Source organism: Ostrinia nubilalis, chromosome 10 (genome assembly GCF_963855985.1).
Source record: "Ostrinia nubilalis chromosome 10, ilOstNubi1.1, whole genome shotgun sequence".
NCBI classification, from domain to species: domain Eukaryota; kingdom Metazoa; phylum Arthropoda; class Insecta; order Lepidoptera; family Crambidae; genus Ostrinia; species Ostrinia nubilalis.
The window spans coordinates 4,832,206-4,852,406 of NC_087097.1; the positions used below are offsets into that span (position 1 = coordinate 4,832,206).

The window sequence follows — 20,201 nt, forward strand, 5'->3', positions numbered from 1 at the left end:
GTTATTACTAGTATTTTAACTTTGAAAAGTCTTTTGTTCTTATCAGGAACAATCATTGTCGTTTGGAATAAGAAAAAAGTAAAATGCTGTGATTATCACAATAAAATTGGCCCCAGTGGGATTCAAACCAGCAGCCGCAGAAGTAAAGATTGGCAACCATCGATCTTTAAATTGACCTTCATCTCAACAAAATAGACCTCTTGATTACCAAATTCGATGGCTCCTACGTATAAGGGCGAAACTGCCGCTTACGCCTTTTTCCAATTATTTAAGCAATGATTTCACTTTGCTCTAATCTATAACATCAGTAAGAAAAAAAAATTTTTTTTCCATTAGATACAAAGTAAAATTTTAGGCAAATAGGCGTATGTGCAAAACTACGCCACGTATAAAGCCCAATCATACGATTCGTCAATCTATACGAGTAGTTGCTTACATAAACATATATTTTTTATAATCCAAATCTTAAATAAAGCCATGAAAATATTTAGCAAATTGTTTTATTTATAAATTATGACATATTATATAGTTATTTAATTTTTAGCGTTAAGAGTCGCATCTCAAACTAATTTGAAAATATTAAATAACTTGAAAAAATCGAACTGCCTAAGGCATCGTGGGTTCAATTCCCGCCTTAGGCAATTCGATTTTTTCAAGTTATTTATATTTTTTTTAAATATGACACATTATGTTAAAAGACCTAACTAAATCTCGAGCACAGTATATGGGCGTATTTGCGTTAAAACGTAAAACGGTACATTAAACGACTTTTTCTAACTGATTTATTATTGATATAGCACATAATAACAATTAAAATAATTACATGCATAAATAAAGAGAGTAATCGCTTAAAATATTATATTTACGTTGTCATTTAAGTCTCTTTACGTTGAACAATATACATGAAATTATAGAAATATGCCGACGTAAAAGGGCAATGCGTAAAATCTCAAAATATATAAGAAAAATATAAAAATTGATAACAGCAGTAGCAAAAGCATTACATGTTAAGGCTAAATGTGAAATTTCATTAAATTCGTTTTAGTAGGTCAGAAGATATGACCCAAAAATATGGTTCTGGCCACTAAAATGGCTCTCCTGTAAAATTTACTTTTTTCACTTACGCCAGTATACGTAGGAGCCATCGCAATCACGATTTCCTCATTATAATGTTGGCATCATTAACCAATTGGTAAAAACAATCTTGACTATTAAATGTAGAGGGATACGACTACTTATTCCCTGCACAATTACTGGACGGTTTACCCATTGTGTATGGAGTGGTCACTTCCGTGGTATACTGTATGATGATTGACTCTAAGTATTTTTAATCATTTTAGGATTTTTTTGACCTGTATAAAAGAGCTAGCTTAACCAGCGGGTTAGCGAGTATGTAGAACATACAATAAGATTTGTAGAGATGACAAAATATCTATTTCTCGAAGTTGTATGTGTTGAAGCCACATTAGGAATAGCAATAATGATAAGATTTTTAAAAGTATTGGACAAACAATATTTAAAGACGTTGCAGGTCAATCAAAATTTAGGGGAATGGTCAACTTGAATTATTAGGTTTTATTACCCAAGTTTGAATAGACAAACAGACACGAGGACATGTGAAAATATCTTGCAAAAGACACTGAAAATGTTAGACTAAAATAGATACATGAAGTATTATTTAAAATACTACTTGTCAATCGTAATTTATGGCTTTGATTTGTTAGTTCTTGATCTGTAATTTTTTGTGGCTGCATTAATTGAATCTTCTTAATACATAACGACATTACTGTGTAAACGTCACCACAACGTATAATTATTGCTTTATCGAAATGTTTTTTCTTGTGTGGTCGCATATTACTGCTAAGGATGTCAACTTAAAATTTAATGAGATCTATCCTAATTTTAATAGAAGTTTTTCTACAAAAAGGAACGTAGATTATACCTAGTGTAGAGAAATATAGATTTTAAAAAATTAAGAAACAATACACAGTAGATCGCACAATAATAAGCCAACCATGTACACTTGCCAAATAAATAATCGCAAAAAAAAATAGTATAAAACTAACATTTTTAAGTAGGTACTAACATTTTGTCTTTTACGTATAATAGTCATTTGAAATAAATCACTCACCTAGAAATAAAAGGGTGATTTTGTTTAGACTTATTTTCATTAATTTTATAAAACGATGAAGTGACAGCCCTGCGATGACTCCAGGCGATGCGTGGCTTTTCAAAGATGAACATTTAATTGTATGATTTAAAAGAAATTATTATCTGAGCGTTTCTTGTATAATTATCGCATATAAATATGATTGCAATTAGCTTTGGACTTGTTTTATAGCAAGCTAGTTAGTTATTCCTAGTTTATTTTCAATACATTATTAAGATAATATGATTAATTTAATTGTTCTTTTCAAATAAATATCGAGTCATAATTTCAGGACCATTTATATTTTACTACCCCTGCTCTTGGCTTAATCTGCGTTCATTTGGTTTACCATAGAAATACGTACTATCATACCGTATCTTTAAGTAGTTAAAAAGGATCGATTCATTTTGTCAAACTCGAGAAATTAAATCGTTAACACTGGACATAGAGACAGTGTATGATACCTTGTGGATAAAAAATGGATTGTAGAATACTCAAGGATTGTAAAATATTTCCCGTAATAAAATTACATATGATATTCATTTTATATGCCTTCATATCGTCCTTAAGGTGTCGTGGTCAATCAAGTTCTCACAACAGATAATCAAAATGAAAAAAGCTTCAATGAACGCATCGATAATTTAAAGTTAAACGCGGCTATAACGCGCTCCCAAAGCTGTAATCACAAAAATATTTAATTTACAAGCACCCTAATTTCGCGAAAACCACACAAAATTATGCACAGCTTAGATACTACATCCATCAATGTCATGCAAAACGCTATTACATACGAACATAAACGATACCTCGCGAATCGCCGCGATCCTCCTAATAACGAACCAAATAAAGGGTTGTAAACCAGCTTGAATTTTAATGAAATATTTGATTTATGCCCACCAACAGCATCAGGTAGCTTATTATAAGAATATATCATTAACCATTACCTATATAATTAAAGGCAAGTTTTGCCTCGAGCCACCCCAATTTGAGCCGCTCTCCGCATTATAATTTTAATAAAATTGCCCGTTCACCAATAAAAGATGATAAAAAAAATTCAAAATTATAACACATCTGATTGATGTATTATTTGGTAATTTATTGGCTGTAATTACATCGTGTAATAATGCCGGATAATGCTGGAGTGCTGGAACGATTTATTAGTATTTATTAAAGTATGAATTATTGTATAATTACTGGGATGGGAGCTTCCAAACTAAACAGAGAGGTTGTTTTAGGGTTGAATTTATGGGCAGTTTTGGAGCGATCTAATCGACCGATGCGGGACGCGCGGGCGGGACTAGACGCACAGGTAGCGAACGGGTTAAGAGACTCAATAATGTTAAGAAGTAATGAGCCTTTCGCAGTGGCAAGTTAACACTGCGGTCTTGTGGGTCGTTTTCTTCTCGTGTCAAAATAAACTGCCGGATGATATGAAATGTGTGTGTATTTTTTGCGTAATTACACGCACAGTAGTTAACATGAGCTTATTGGCAATCGTTTTAAATGTTTGCCTTTGAGTTAGTGGGGTGGAATTTTATTTATATCAATATTTTGATTAATACTAATAGCAGCTCATTACGGAATAAAATATAGAAGTGTAAATCTCAATACAAAAACTTTATTGGTCACTCTACGTTGGCGTTTTTTTTAGTAACTAAAAGCTCATTTCATCATTTTCAAAGCATTCTTCAAGACAAAATCAGATCGCGCAATCGATCAATCGCCGCGATATTTTAGTCGAACCTAAATCGATATCACGTGGCGCATCGATTGTGGGTTTTTTCAATAAACATAGCGCCGTAATCACTCGCCCATAAACAAATAAACATCAGTTTTAATAGTTTTTATAGGGCCTTAAGCCCAACTCTATAACGGGAGATCCAAAGATAAAGTACTTTACAGATGCGCTCAACGAAAGCTGTTATTATGTATTACTTACTCATAATTTATGCATTGACGTTGTTATTACCTAAAGCATCTGTTAGTTGGTTTTCTTAAAACGGACGAATGAGTTTTTTAATCTTGTGTGATAATTAGTATCATTTTGGCTTTCAGGGGAACAAGAAAGAAGTATTTGTAATTATGTGGTATGATTTACGAGGAAAGAAGTAAAAGAGTTTGGATGATGCTGCATTCCTGAATTTTAAGGGCATCGATTATTACATATAGTAAAAATAACTTTACTTGTTTCAACCATAAGTCGGATATTCAAGCCAACCTTAAAGACATCATTTAGTCTTTACTTCATTTCACTTTATAGAATCGGTCTCTTTTTTCAGACTTTCTGTTACTTCTGCCTTGGGCTCAAATCCATTCCATTTGACCCAACTATCAGAAGTGTGCTTCAGACCTCGTCTACACATTTGACCACGGAACTGAGCTGTCTCGTCGTTTTGTTTATTGACAACTAGCGACCGGCCCCGGCTTCGCACGGATGCTAAATATACATATAAACCTTCCTCTTGAATCACTATATCTATTAAAAAAACCGTATCAAAATCTATTGCGTAGTTTTAAAGATATAAATATACATAGGGACAGATAGCGCCGCGGAAAGCGACTTTGCTATGTACTAGTATGTAGTAATATACAATAGTAATATACAAAATGAAGAGTTATTTTTGCGTTGTTTACTTGTTAATTGGTGTAAGACTTCAAAGCTTATATTTCTACGAATACCATTTACGTATTTGCTAGAAGGCATGCTAAATTTTTTCGTTTATCTTCATACTTATTTTTCTTTTCTATCTGTGCTATTGCACTGGTGGTTTTGCGAAATATTTTTGAAGCGTTGATATTCTTAGCATCTCTCTTTTTTATGTCTTTCCAAACAGCATGCTCTATATTTTCATCAACATGCTTGTTAAAACCTTAAATAAGCATTACATTTTTATACTGCTACGAAAAATTAAAGTAATCCCGACCTGATTAAAACTCACTTAAACTCAAGCTGCGGTTGCGACTGGACGTGCACCGTGCATGCATTACTATGCAGCAGAAGCATTAGCATGTACAGCCGGCGGCACGCCAGACCATTGCAATATCGCTCTTATCACAACTGCTTAAGATGGAAGGGTAAACCTTGATGTGCTGCTAGCTGTATCACTAAGAGTACCTACCGGATCCACTCGCAAACAGGAAATCCCTGTGGAGGGAGGACGTCTTCAGATAGGGGTAAAACAGCTTGCCGGCGGGCCGGACCCTCACCAGACTGGAACAAAGCCTAGGGTTAAGCAAGGTAATGTCATCGAAGTAGATTTATGCCCGTTTCACCTTCAATCCCTATTTTTTAAGTGACCTATGGTAGCACAACAGGAATTTCGTTTTCATAGGGGTCACTTAATTAGGGATTGATGGTGAAATAGGGCATGAGACACCCTGCAGACTAGTCTTATAGACTTTTAGTTCTTACAGATAGATAGGTTGCCTTCCAATTTGTATGAAAAATCGGCCGATATAAAATCGCCCGACCAAACTATCGGCCGACTAAAAATCTGTAGCCTGCCTGCGGGGTGTCTTAGGTAAATTAACTCTTCATCAGCTACGTCAAATAGTATTGAGCATTTGTCATACTAGATGCGTTCTTCGGTCTGCGGTCAGGTCAAAGTAAACGCAGCTCGCATCATGTCTGAACAACATTGTTTAGAGAGGAAGATACTTCATCGTGAGATGCAATTTTATTGCATTACGTAAATTGGTAAGTTTCATATTTTATATTGATTTTATTAGATGCGAAATTATGCTAGCTGAAGATTTACAGGTTAAATAGCTAATATTAAAAGATTTAAAAGCAGGTATTTCCTTGTAGTCAACAGGTTAAATATTCACTTCTTAAAACTTGACTTGATTTTAAAGATGTTTTAATATTTTTATGTTATTTTAGCTCGTAACTATCAAGTAAGAACGTTATGAATGAATCCAAAGAAATTACTCTTAAATTCGCAACATTTTAACATCGTCTCTATTCACCAAACGCGAACCCACACACACATACCGGTCCTTATTCTCGCTCCATTCACAAAAAGCGTCGCGTACGGACCCGTATCTTCCCGCTTAGGAGTCCTGCAGGGGTGGGGTAAGGAATGCGCGGGCTGCGCGATTTTTCACCAAGACCACGTGTTAGGCACGTGCGTGGAAACTTTTTGGAGAAGTTTTTCTGCGCGCGGACAACTTTTCTCGCGTTTTGCGGCCAGTGTGAATGGAAGGTTTTCTTTTTCTACTCGCTCGTGTCATTTTTTCGTTTTCTTTGTGGACAGTCTTGTTTTATTTCTTTCTGTGTGAAGGATTGATGTACGGTATTTATGTTTTTAATGGGTACTTATTCTAGATTCTTGAGTGCCAGTGGTTACTTTTTTTTTATTTCAAGAACTGTTAATGTAGAGTCGACAGCACGTGAGTTTATAAGTTTTGTTGAAGAATAGCTCGTATTATGCAACTACTATCTCCTTTAATATGATGTCATGTATTGTGAACTGTAAGGAGGTATACAAAATTTCAGCTATCTTAAGGCTAAGTTGCACCACCTAACTTTAACCGTAACTATAACGATAACCGGTGTTTTTTGTGTGGAGTTTGATAGATTTTTGACATTTGTCAGAGTTATTTGGTGCAACCCAGCCTAAGAGTTCTGAAGAAGTAGGTCCAGGGCAAATCTGATAATTTAAATAAACTTATTGCAAAAACCAATCAAGCACTGAGTAAACTTTCGATAGTAGTTTAAAAGTGTAATTTGCAAAATAAACCTCTATGACGGTATGTAAAACGTGTAATTATTTGTTGATAACGAGTATTGGAATGAGACCATTAATAAGAACGGAGAATAAAATGTAATACATATGAAATTAAAATTTATAAAGATAACACTTATCAAATTATTAATCAAAAACTAAAATAATAGGTAATAATTATTATTTTGGATAGGTACTCTTACATCAGTCTATCAAAAGTAATCGACCTGAATAAAATCTTTTAACTTTCATCAACTAGCATTCCTCTAGCAAGTTACGAAGTAATTTTATACAATGTACCTACCTATTAATATAATTTTGTATAATAAATGCTAAGAATTGATCAACTAATGACCGCTAAAAAACAGACCACACAGCTAACGTTTATTTTCGAATTCCAAATTCAAACCCGTTCGTCCGTTGCCCAGACCATAGACTAGACCTTTTGTCCGAACTCTTTATTGCTGTGCTTACATTAAGCATCACTCGTTCGTAACTTATGGACATTAAAAATTAAAATACATCGATTAGTTCCAAATTTCGGTATGATCATTAATATTGATTGATATGAGCCGTGCCTAACACTCATAAAATTTATAGGCTATCGACAACGGATTTCACCCATAGACAAGGGAATTATTAATAACGTAATAGTAATAAAAATGCCGCTTTCTAACACAATGCATCTCAGAGCAGAGCGATTTGCAATCAACATATCAAGTAAACCGTATCTAGAAAATTCTTAATTGAACTAATGAGAAGTAATTACAATTTTTATTGCAGCCATAATGATTACGATGCCTTAAAATAATAAAAGCAATTAGACATTGACGGGCGTAGCGGAGCGAGTGGCGTCGTCTCGCTCGCTCGTATTGGATCTATTGGGTGTGAAGAGAACAATATGATTAGATCTAATTGTTTGAACGGTTATAAAAGTTGATGTCGGAGACGATGTTCTGTTTGTCGTAAAACCGAAATGTTTCCATCTCCACGACGCTGTAAAATAAAAAACGGGGGGTGTGTCGCTATCCGCGAGGTTTTCTGTTGATGATTTTTTATTGCTAATGAAACATGGAAGTAACAAAAGTAACAAGGAAGCACTTGGTGCGAGGAGAGAAATTAAGCGGTAATACATTTGCTGGCAGGCCTCCTACTAGGTGAACCGACGATCTGGTAAAGGTTGCGGGAAGAAACTGGAGGCGGGCAGCGCAGGACCGTTTATTGTGGAAAACCTTGGGGGAGGCCTTTGTCCAGCAGTGTACGTCATTTGGCTGAAACGAACGAACGAACGAACATTTGCTAAGGAAAAAACTGCGCTCACACTGGCTTTGAGGAACGGAACGAAGTGAACGGAACAGGTGAACTACTTCCTAAAGTAAGGGAAGTAAGATTTTGCTTTCCTAGCAACGTGATACTGCTAAATGGTTCTACATGATAAGAATGATAAGATCACTGAAAATGAAGGCCCTTACAAAATTAATCGCAATTTGAGGACCAAACTCTATTGTGGTATGAGACATAAAACAGCTTTATGGAGATATTTAAGCTAAAAACAGTCGCTATGAATCGAAAAAAAATAATTAAAATTACTTTCTTAATATAAATGAAAGTTAATCTTCTAAAATTTAAATAATTCAATTGATTAAGTAGATATAACTGACTTTAACATGATTTCAGCTTTGAAATCGAGAAATTGTTGGCTTTCTTTCCCGTGGTTTCCTACAGATTAAATTACAAGTTAAAGATATTATTAACCTCCAAATTTAAACAATATCTTAAAGGGAAATAATTACTTTAAAATACCAAGAACAACTGTTAGTTAATTTACCGATACTGTAAAATGGACTGTAAAATTTAAGAGGCAAATGGTAATATCAATAAGTGCTCTTAGTGATCTCAATGATACTGAAACATAATTACCAAATACTTGATTACATTTTGGTACGAACAATCTGAATTAATCCAGCCCACAGAATGTTAACGACTATGGTACAATTAAAATGACTGATTCATAGGCGCAGGAGTTGGGATACAAATGACTCACTTGAACATTTCTAATTAGCGCAATGAACGGACTAGTGGAGTGATGTGATCGGATAGAAATAGCCCAGAAGACCATTGTTCTTGTAAAGCTCCTATAAGAAAGTAAATTACATAATGTACAGCAAGGCAGGAAGTGTATGATCCTCAATAAACTAGCACAATGAAACTTGCAGGAGATCAGATTTCCTACTTCTGGCAATACTAATTATAGATATTTTCGGAATTTTTCCTCCCTGTCACTCATAGTAAGATGTCACAAACTCACAAGCAACGGTGACGATGCGCTTGAAAATGAAAAAGGGTGCTTTTAAAAAAAATTTGAAGATAATAGGTGTAAGATTATTCAGTTCCTGTTGCCAGAAAATTTCGTCTATCTAAGTACATGATAGTGTAATTAAATAGTTTTGAAGATTTGCTCTAATAGAGCCTTTACATGTGTCATTCTTTTTACTCATCTCTTTGAGACGACCAGAATATTATTTTGTCGTAATTACGTTAACCCAAAAACATAAATATTTAAAAATCTTGTATCACCCAAAGCTATAAGTGAAAAATTCTAACCCACCCACTCAAAGTGGCATCACCTCAGCTCCACGTGTTAGCAATTTGAGAAATGGCCGTTGACTCACCGTCTGCGCCGAATAAGATACCTAACATCTTCATTAGCACAACTACTTTGCGAATGAGAACAAATTCGCAATTGAGAATGATCATGACAATAAGTGGTGATGGAATTATTTAAGAAGATTTGACTATGACATAGTTCGTACCTACAATATTTAAAAGATTAAATTTTGACTATGACATAGTGCTATATTTTATGATTTTGATTTATGTCTGAAGTTAGATAATACTAGCTGACCCGATGAATTTCGTTCCGCCTATGTTCATCAGAAAAAAATTTGGATTCTAATGGATTTTGGAACCTATCTAATACAAACTATCTAATCTTTCCTCTTTATAACATTAGTGTACCTAGTTATTACTAGTTAAGTTATGAAAAATATTAATTTGTATCTATCCCAAAGTTAATCCTATGATTTTTCTCCCTATTGTAATTTTTTACATACCATATTTGCAGGTCTGTTTTCATTATTTTCCATTACTGTCACTGCCAAAATTATTTTAAAAACACCCATTTTTACAATGTTATCCCACTTTTATCCCTTATCAACTAATGTTGCCATAAACGTGCTGTCATCAGTCCATCCTATCCAAATTCCTGTCCTAAAACAGCTGTTCTATTAACTGACAGATGCGACGCTCCCCCAAACCCGTGATGCGCTTTAATTAATAAATTGACCATTCGAACTTCTGTTTGTAATTTTTGTTCGGGACTCGATTGACCCGTCCTTTAGCGTGAAGGATAACTGTTGATATTTTTATCTTTAGATGAGACTAAGGTTCTTTTCATAAAAGTCTGAAGCTAATCTTTTGATAGTTTGAAGTCTGTGATTTGTCTAAAATTCAAAATATTTGAATTGCACTTTAATATCATAACACACAGTTTTTAACCCAAGCATCTCTATTTTTAACTAGCTGACCCTACACAGTGTCTCTACCTACTTTATCTATAGCTATTCATAGATATCAATTTCCTGTAAAAAAGGAGGTTGTTTTCCCGAATAGGCTAGTTTCCTAAAAAAAATTATTTGGTCCGTCATGTTTAATATCAAAAAATATTGGACACATATATTTTTATTTGTCAATCTAACAAATAATTACATAGTTATGGTGCGTTGAAGTTCCGCACGACGTCACAACGTGCGGCACTTTTATGCAAGCATTGACGTCACGGGCCTCTTCTTATGAACTTTGGCGCGCTTTATCTCTTTAAATTTTCATTAGTTTGAAAAAGTGAAAAATACGTGTAGAGTATTTTTTGATAAGTTAACTGACGGACTAATTAAAACTCTTGCTTTTTGACCCAGGAAACATCCCTATTCCTAACGTTTCTAAGAACCGTTTTAAATTTTACTTTTCTTGTCTTCTTCAATTTATAATACATACTTATTTGGTCCAAATGTATTTTCCATTTTCTGCTTAGCAACAAAACGTATAAATTTTTATCGTTAGATAGAAAAGTCATACACCGGAAGAGAATCCCCCTCTTTGCACCGCGTATGGAAACGTACAGTTCACATATCAAATTACCCTTTTTTGCAAGGTAGCTCCTATTACAATCACATAAGATGCGTCGTCGCCTGTACAGTCAGCGTCAAATAGTTCGTCTAAAAACATCCAAAGTTGCCAAAAAGTTCGCTACACGTCTTGTTACAATTTGGAATAAGGTTGTTTTGTCAATTTTTTGCCCACTTAGGCTGGGTTCACCATCTTAATTTAACTTTGACAAACGTCAAAATCTGTCAAACTCCAAACAAAAACCACCGGTTATCGTTATAGTTATGGTCAAAGTTAGGTGGTGCAACTGAGCCTGTTTGACACTGACTGTACAAGCAAATCATACATAAGTATAAGTACCTCATACGAATCAGCGGGATACCAATTGTGAAGGGGAGACCCCGTTTGTTGGTTGACTTTGCAGGAAGGATGAAAATTGACTTCAAAATTTGATAGCAACTTAATTATTGGAAAGCTAAACGATAACTCTTTAGAATTATTTTCGCAAAGTATTTTTAATTTAGTTTCTTTCTTAAATGGAATTCCTTGATAAATTACGTGATTGTTATTAGAAAAATATTGTTTAAAATGATTTTAGTGTCAACGTCTGAAATTTTTAAGGCTGAGTTGTACCATCTTATTTTAACCGTGACTATAACCATAACAGGTGTTTTTGTATGGAGTTAAACATTTTAATAATGTCGTTAACTAGTAGAGAATGCCGTTCGTACTAAAAGTAGAAATAAAATACCTCAGTTTCGTAAGTTTTTTGATCCGCGCGTTGCGCAGGAGTAAATTTTCTTATTGAATGTAACCTTTGCATGATTAAGTTTAATGTTCACTAATATTCATGTTGTGTTTTAGCATAATTGTGAGAGTAAACCGAAATAATTAACAGTAAGCTCCTTAAATAACTTATTTTAATTATTTTCAGTATGATGACACCTGTCCTTAAAATATTATAGTAAAAGCCGAAAGGACCGGTCTTTGTGGAAATCCTTGGCGGAGGCCTTTGTCCAGCAGTGGACGTCTTTCAGCTGAAACGACAGAACGAATAAAAAGCCGAAAGAAGAAAGGAACTAATCTTTAATTGCTAATGACATTAAAACATTAGCAAATATGATGTAGTATAAATTAAAACTTGCGATTGATTGTGCAATCGATGAGTTTATTAGAATCGTGATTTGGTGAATATTTTTACTCTCTAGTCTTGATAATAATATATCTTAACCAATTTGGATGTGGTTTTCATTGATTTATTGGAAATTTAAGATATTTTTTTTAAACTTTTGGCAGTTTTTAAAATGGTTGACGGTTGAAATGGCGTTAAATAAATCTGTCAACTATTCATAATCTTAGTCTAGCCAGTAAAATAATTTTGTTTAACAGATACCTGTGGAAGAATGATTTGACAGCCACTAGGAAAAATAGTTCCTATTCCCAACCCATAAGGTTTCATAAGGGTGGCAAGTTGTCTCCCTAAAAAAGGTCATGGGTGCCTTAAGGGCAACAAAACGAGACACATTGTAACATAAACAGTAGTGTAATAGATTCTAATTTGCAACATAAATGTGTATAGGTATAGTTGTTTCAATTCACGAAGGCAAGTGAGCTTTACATGTGTGGTGGCTCGCAACTGTTCGATTTTCAAAAGTTTTGATAGACATTCCACTATCGTTATGTGCGTGTACACGTACACACACAAGTAAAGCTTACTCGCCTTTGTGAGTTGCAAGAACGAACTAAGTATAGCCGAATGCGCCGGCGACTGTAAATTACTTCGAAATTTAAACTTTTTCAAAGAAAAAGTATTCAAAGTCCATAGAAATAAGATTGATATTGTAATTATTTCTAGAGTCAAAAGTGAAGTATCAAAAGTTATTTAGTGAAATCTTGCACGATTCATACACATAGCAAATCAAATTATGTTTACGTCAATTCTTCTTGTATGACGTCAGTAAGAAAGTAACAATAAAATTAAAATCCGTAACGGCAATTATTTTCCAGATAATAGTCCATTTCAATATACAAGTTTATATGTTTGATTATTATTAGTTTCATGATTAAAAAGTTTTATTATTTTTAATACAGCGGGCAAAGTGACCATCAGGGCTGAACTGATACTTACCTATATAATTTTATATCTGTAAGGCCCAATTCGACCAAGCTTTTATCCGAGAATAACTCCTGGTATAACTGGCACATTGACAGTTTCAGTATGATGTCAAAACTGACGATTTATTCTGAGATTAATATTTACTCTTGTTTGGTCGAATCCACCCTAAGGATGATAATGTGGCTGAGTTGCAGCACCTAACTTTGACCGTAAGTAAAACGATAACCGGTGTTTTTTCTATGGAGTTTGACAGATTTTTCACGTTTGTCAAAGTTAAAGTAAGATGGTGCAACCCAGCCTAAGTAGTCAAGACGCTTTCAAAACATCTTGTTTAGGATTTTGATATTGTGCTTCAAAATTAAAATCTATATTATTTATTTATTTATTCCGACTAAATTAATAAAATTAGTAGTAACAAATCGTGAAATGTTGCTCAAGGAGATTTTCTTAACCTAAAGAATTTTAATTTTTTATAAAAAAGAAAAATATTTTTGAGAAAAACTATTTTTTTATTCTACATAGTTCCCGTTTTATTTTGATGGATAAGTAACTTTTATTTAAGCTTCCCCAAGTAGGGTTGAAGTTTACAGTTGGACAAGTAGCGCCCTCTAGTGACGGTGTCGAACTTTCATTTTTATTTCAGGGGTTTTGTCATAATTATTTGTATTTCTAATTCAGTCTAAACTCTTGTAAAATGTATGATAGTTTTATAGGGTATTATTTTTTTAATACATTATTTTCTAAATACATTTAAAACAATTTATTTTTTACTGTTGGAGTAAAAAACTTCTAATATGACGAACCGTTGAAGTTTGAAACCACTTCCTTAATATTTCAATAATCTTGAAAATTGAAATTGGATTGAATATTGAATAACATCCGTATTTAGGGTATCCGATATAGTCTTAGAATAAAATAATTTTTATTTTGAAATGTAAGTAATTGATGACACCGGCGTTTTTACCTACCGATTATAATATGAAATTAATTACAATTCAAATAATTACTGTCTTAATAATTTATATTCGAAGAGAGTCATTCACACACATTATTGTGACAATTAAAAACATATCAAATAATAATAACACATCCTTATACATATTTGCATTTATAGAATCGGTTAATTTGTTAGACATTAGATGATGATATTAGTGGTGACTTTATTAGCCTTTGTTTAAATTTTCAGTTACTAACTTCCTTTCATCGTATTTATAATTCCAAAACATTTCTACAATCCGTAAAAAAGTTATAGATGACGTGCAAAGGCGAACAAATAATATTCCATTAATTAAAATTTGTTTCGTTCATTTTCTACGAAAAAAGACTCCATCCATTAAAAAAACTGAACACAGATTAATAGCGCGCGTTTCATTAAGCAAAATAGTGCTGCCGAAATGTATCGATACGAAGAAAAAAAGTTGGCAAATAAATTTTTCTGCGCGTCCAAGTTAAAAAGTAAAAAAATACCTACAAAAGTGCAACTCTCGGTCTGAACCAATCGGCAGTTTGTTGTCTCGTATGCCCCGCCCCACTGCCACTTTTCCTCTTCGACACATCAAAAACATAATAAGCTATTTCAACGTTTTTCCAACGCACACGTAAAACACGTTTTACCGGCAATTCTTCGGGAAATTGTCCGTCTCATTCTTCGGCAACGAAACTTCGCCGGTTCAGATTAACGTAAATAAAGTACGTAATTAATTACAAAATTATGTTTAATTATTACGAAATTAATTTCAAAATAATAACTTCATGAGCTTATTTTTTCCGTAATTTAAAAAAAGAAGTAAGCAATCAACAAATTAAAATAAAAAAATACGCAAAATTATTCGAACCACGAAATCATAACAGATGTTGCAACTAAAAGAGTATAACAAGTAACAAAGTAACTTCCAAAAAACTTTTTTTTAAACTTAATTGATAAGATACTTACAATATCCCCGAAGCTGAATAGCAGATAGAGGTTTAGATTTGTTTTCGTAGCAGTGACGTTGTTAATTAGCCGGCGCTCGCTGATTCATCACTTTATAGCGTCTCAACGGCCAGTTCGAGCCGATACAATTACACTGCAATTATCTTATCCAGTTTATCCAAACAAATAATCCAACAAACAACACTATTTTATACAGTTTAAATTTCGAACGCACTCAAAAAGTTTCAAGCTTGACAGAAGACGCGCGAGTTTTTTTTTTCAGTAGCTGTCAAACGGAGCGCAAACGAACACAAATGCGGCCGGCCACGTCAGAACGCTGACGTTCACTAGTCGCGACTCGGCGTAAGTCGAGGAGAAGAAGGCAGCGGTCTCTGGCAACCCGCCTTTCGTTCGTCTCGCTCTCGCGCGGCAATGCCCGCCCGCACCATTTTTACGGTTTAACCGACTCAATTCAATTCAACTCAACTCAATTGTCGTGGCGCGAATGCCTTCGCACTGGACGCTAGAGTGAGACGTATAGCGTTTGCCTCATTTCAGGTACCGTACATTTTTCCTAATGCAACTTACCGGTCCTGTGATAACTTGTGAAACTATTTCTCGGCCCAAATAATGTTAGATGAGCGAGCGTTGACGTTCCGTGCATTTAAATCAAGAATCTGCGTTCGGAAAAGCGGAATAGAGCCTTAATCTTGGTTTAAGACGCAGCAGTGGCCACGGATACGTGTGTTTCTCTCGCGCCACTATCGTCCGGCGCAGGCTGGCGGCGGGTGCGAGCGAGAGGTCCGAGCGCCGAGAGGCGTTACCGCGTCTGTCGGTTCGTACTGCTGGGTGTGTAAAGTTTTAGGCCGAAACATGTAAAAATGCATCTTGAAAAAAAGTTATGTATTAAAAAAAGAAGCTTAGTGCGCGGTGGGGGCACATTAATGCTAGCGGGAGGTAGTGAGGATGGCTTTTTTCGCATGCTGTATTTTCGGGGGTCCGTGCAACTGGACAATGCATTATCGGGCAGTTCCGGCAGTTCCGACGCATCACCTTAGTGGGCCATTTGAACTCAAAAACCATTACATTTGACTGACGTGTCGCAGTTTTTCACGTAAATTGTTGCAGGCACGAATATCGAGTCGAATCTTCAGGAATATATTGCTGAAACGTTAGAAAAGAAGTTATACGAAAGCGAATATTTTACTGTAAAAGTATTTTAAAAATACTTTGAGAACTTTTTAACTACTTTATTGATTTTATGCAACTTCTGAAAGTTTTTCCGGAGAACTCAATGTAATTTTTAAAGTTCTATCGATATCCAAAGTTCCACGAAACATCCCAAAACTCGAAATTTTCTAATACGCAATCCTGAAATACAATTTTCAGTTCCGTGAATATGTAATTCAGTTACATTTTCGGGTATAGTTAGTAACAAAACTGGATTTTTTTTATTTAGAAGTAAAAAAATTATTTAATTTTATTCCAGTAAAAAGATAATTATTATGTGTGTCTTTCATCGACTTTTATTCTCGACTCAGATGGTTAGCTTTAAATGACATTGGGAACTTTTTGCCCCACTTTTCGAAAAGTAGCGGACACAAACGAAACCTATCACAGATGATACATACTAATATCCAATGAATTTCCGTGCATTTTTTTTTCTCTCTTATATGGGAATATTGAGAAAATGAAGTTTTAATATTTTATTTTATTTTACATTTAGGTAACATTTTTGACGACCTCGGTGGTGGAGAGGCGCACACACCGGTTTTCAAGGTGTGCCGGGCCAATCCTGAGGTCCCGGGTTCGATTCCCGGCCGGGACAATATAGAAAACGATCTTTTCACATTGTCTCTGGTTTGGGTATGTTGTGGTTCGTCGTTCCCGATTTCCATAACACAAATGCCTTAGCTACTTATTTTGGGTTGGAGTAATATATGAGATGTTGTCTAATATTAATTTAAGTATTTATAATATTTTATTTATTTATATTATTTTATTTATATTTTTTATTTATTTATATTATTTTATTTACTTTTATTGGTTACTCTGCAATGCCAAACAACATAACGTATAAAAATATCAAATCATTTTAGACAAATATATTTTCAACTTAGACTCGTCATATCTCAGAATTCCCATATATCACAACATAGCGCTTTAAGTGAATATACCTACAAGTATAAAGCCTTGAAATAAAATATGTTTCATCTTTGTCCGCCGTGGGGCATTTTCTCATATTAAAGTTCCCAATGTCCATTGAAAACGTAAAAAGTACACTTTTACACAAAGAAACTTGAATGCTAGATCCCGTCATTTTTATCTTAGCTGTTAAAACTGCACTCTTCACTTATGGCATAAGGAATTTATTTATTCTTCCACCAATAGGCGAAGGTTTTGAATAAAAGCCATGGGGCTTCAGCTTTTTTTTTTTCAAGAGCTAGCATCAACTTAATCTTGCATTCACAGTTGCATGCTTGTCATTTAGAAACAGATAATGTATTTTCGTCTAAAAACAATAGAAACTTACACTTCACTGTGAGAACTTCCAAAAAATCTTCCAATAACGTACAGCAAGGAAAAATGTACCATCTTTGCTGGAAAAATAGTTTTCTTTAACTTTGTAGAACTGAGCAAAAACTAGTAGAACTGAATCATATTTGATGCATTACAGGCACGAGTATTTCCACAGCTTTTCATTTATTTTCGTAAAGATGTATCTCTTTGCTGAAACCTCACGCTGACTTTGACTGATGTTTCATCGTAAGTATTTTGTTTCATTTGCTTTATACTCAACGAAATTAATATACGCTGTACAAATATTGATAGTAACGAAAGATTTATCAGCTTCAAAGAAATCGGTAAGATCGTCAAATTGAACCATAAAATTATGAAAATTCAGTTACCTGATTCACATTATCGAAATGGCAATGCCAGATTTTGTATGGAAAGTGGCGTCTTTTTTTTTTTCGCGCGGCCATCGACCAAACTTTGTTTTTTGATTACAAAATAGTGTAATAAACCAAACTTACTATGGCATGTATACCTCTAAACTCAGTCTGAACTGAGTTACGAGCATTAGAAGTTTGATGATTTTCATACTAGATAAGTTTGGTTTATTACACTATTTTGTAATCAAAAAACAAAGATTGGTCGATGGCCGCGCGAAAAAAAAAAGACGCCAATTTCCGGCATTGTCTTTTCTTACAAAAGTATCAACCGTTGAAAAGGACTGAACTTCGTGCCTGAAATAAGTAACTTTTTAGAAGTTAGAAATAAACTATAAACCCTGAAATTATAATATCACTCCACTTAAATAATGATATTTTGTACCTATTGCAAAAGATACACTTAAGCTTTGATTTAGACAATATTCTTAGTTAGGCCCTTGAAATCGTAAATTGAACTCAATGATTTGATTTGCCCACTGGCTAGGCCATTCTAGAAATTAACGCACAAACCGTAAGTGAACATCTGAGTAAATCGAATCAAGTCAAATCGATTTGATTTTATTAGTCATGGGAACTCGATCATTGATTCAGGATCATAAATGCAACGTGTAATCATTTAAGTGTAATTTTTCGTAGGGTAGACCGGGTACAATAGTACCACGGGTCAATAGTACCATCGGCGATATTTCTTCATACAAGCGACGTTAGATTGTGTGCATAGCGTCAGAATATGCGCTTTTTGTGTTTCCATCCGCTCACCAGTCGGCGGCGCTTGCGCTGAAAAATGAAGGTGTACAGGAAGGATTTTTGTTTTTTGCCTAGCCGCAGTAAGTTTTTATGTCAAATATATGAGCCCATAAGTTGCCTAATATGCTATTTGTTACCAAAGTATTGTTGTCAATAGTTTATCCAGGCTCTAAACTTTGTATCGACAGCGAATTATTGGCATTCACTGTGAAAATGACTGAATTTTAGGTGAAGTTCTCTTGACTACCTACTTGGAACAAATGTACCAGTCTCCATGGGGTCAATTGTAGCGGTAGAATCAACCCCGTGGTACAATTAACCCCCGGAACCTTATTTTATACTTAATATTTTAAATTGGTTTTAAAGTACCTATACTTATAATAAAATAAGTTATTATAAAACATTCACGTGGTTATTTTACATTTTTACAATTATATTTTTATAATTATAGGCATACCTACCTACTGAAAAAATAGTTAATGTGTTTTATTAAATAAGTAGGTAGATGTCGATAAAAAGGTGATCTAAGCACCTAAATGCCTACTTAAAATATTTTAATATAGGTTTCTAAAACCCTTCTGAATATATACATTTTAGCTTAATTCAGTAAGTAACTAAGTATTTGAACGTTTTGTTTTAGATGCCTCGACGTAGAGTCAAAAGTACTGATCACGGATCAACGGATCTATTCCTTTATGAACAGGCTTATGAAAAAATTTTAAAAGGGCGAAGCATTAGTAGGTATAAATAAATCAGGGTCAATTGTACCAGGGGTCAATTGTACCCTCATACAAAAATAGATTTTTAAGTTTTGATTATTCTATCATTGTTATTATGCTTATTGTTGTTTCAGGAGCAATATCCGAACCAAATAAATGACATATTATGTAGAAACAGTTAGCTTTTTCGTTTTTATGGAAGAAAAGTTATTGTTTTGTTTTTAAACTTTAGTGTTGATTTTTCATCCTTGTTCCTAAATATTTTCGATCTCAATTAATAAAGAATGATGATTGTAGGAGATTAAGAGTACAGAATACCAATAAAGGTGATGATTAGATAAACATAACGACTTTTATAGCCTCATATATTATTGGTACAATTGACCCGTTGTAGGGGTCAATTGTAACATGAGACATCGTACAGTTCAAACTCGTTTTTCATTAAGTATTCGAAAGAATAGTTCAACTCTGCATGCTTAAATTTGTAGCTTAGGAGTCTAGTTTTTACAGCATACTAACAGAATAAGTTATATTTCATTAGATTTCTCAATATTGAACAATTTCCAAAAAATGGTACTATTGTCCCCGGTCTACCCTATCGATAAAATAAAAAGTCATTAGGAACACCACTAAATAAAAATAGGTTAGTTATAGGTATTTAGGATGTGTTTAATTATCCTGAAAATAGCCTACAAACTAATAAAGATTTTGAA

General features: G+C 34.0%; 1 long non-coding RNA gene across 1 annotated transcript in view; it reads right to left on the reverse strand.

Moving 5' to 3' along the window:
- The window catches only part of LOC135075716 (uncharacterized), a 36,696-nt gene extending 21,284 nt beyond the window's left edge, over positions 1–15,412 (reverse strand). The window contains exons 1-2 of the long non-coding RNA XR_010258098.1: positions 15,090–15,412; positions 5,269–5,360 (exon numbers count right to left, since the gene is read on the reverse strand). This is a non-coding gene — a long non-coding RNA (uncharacterized LOC135075716). The remainder of the gene's footprint in view (positions 1–5,268; positions 5,361–15,089) is intronic.
- Positions 15,413–20,201: the final 4,789 nt, after the last annotated feature.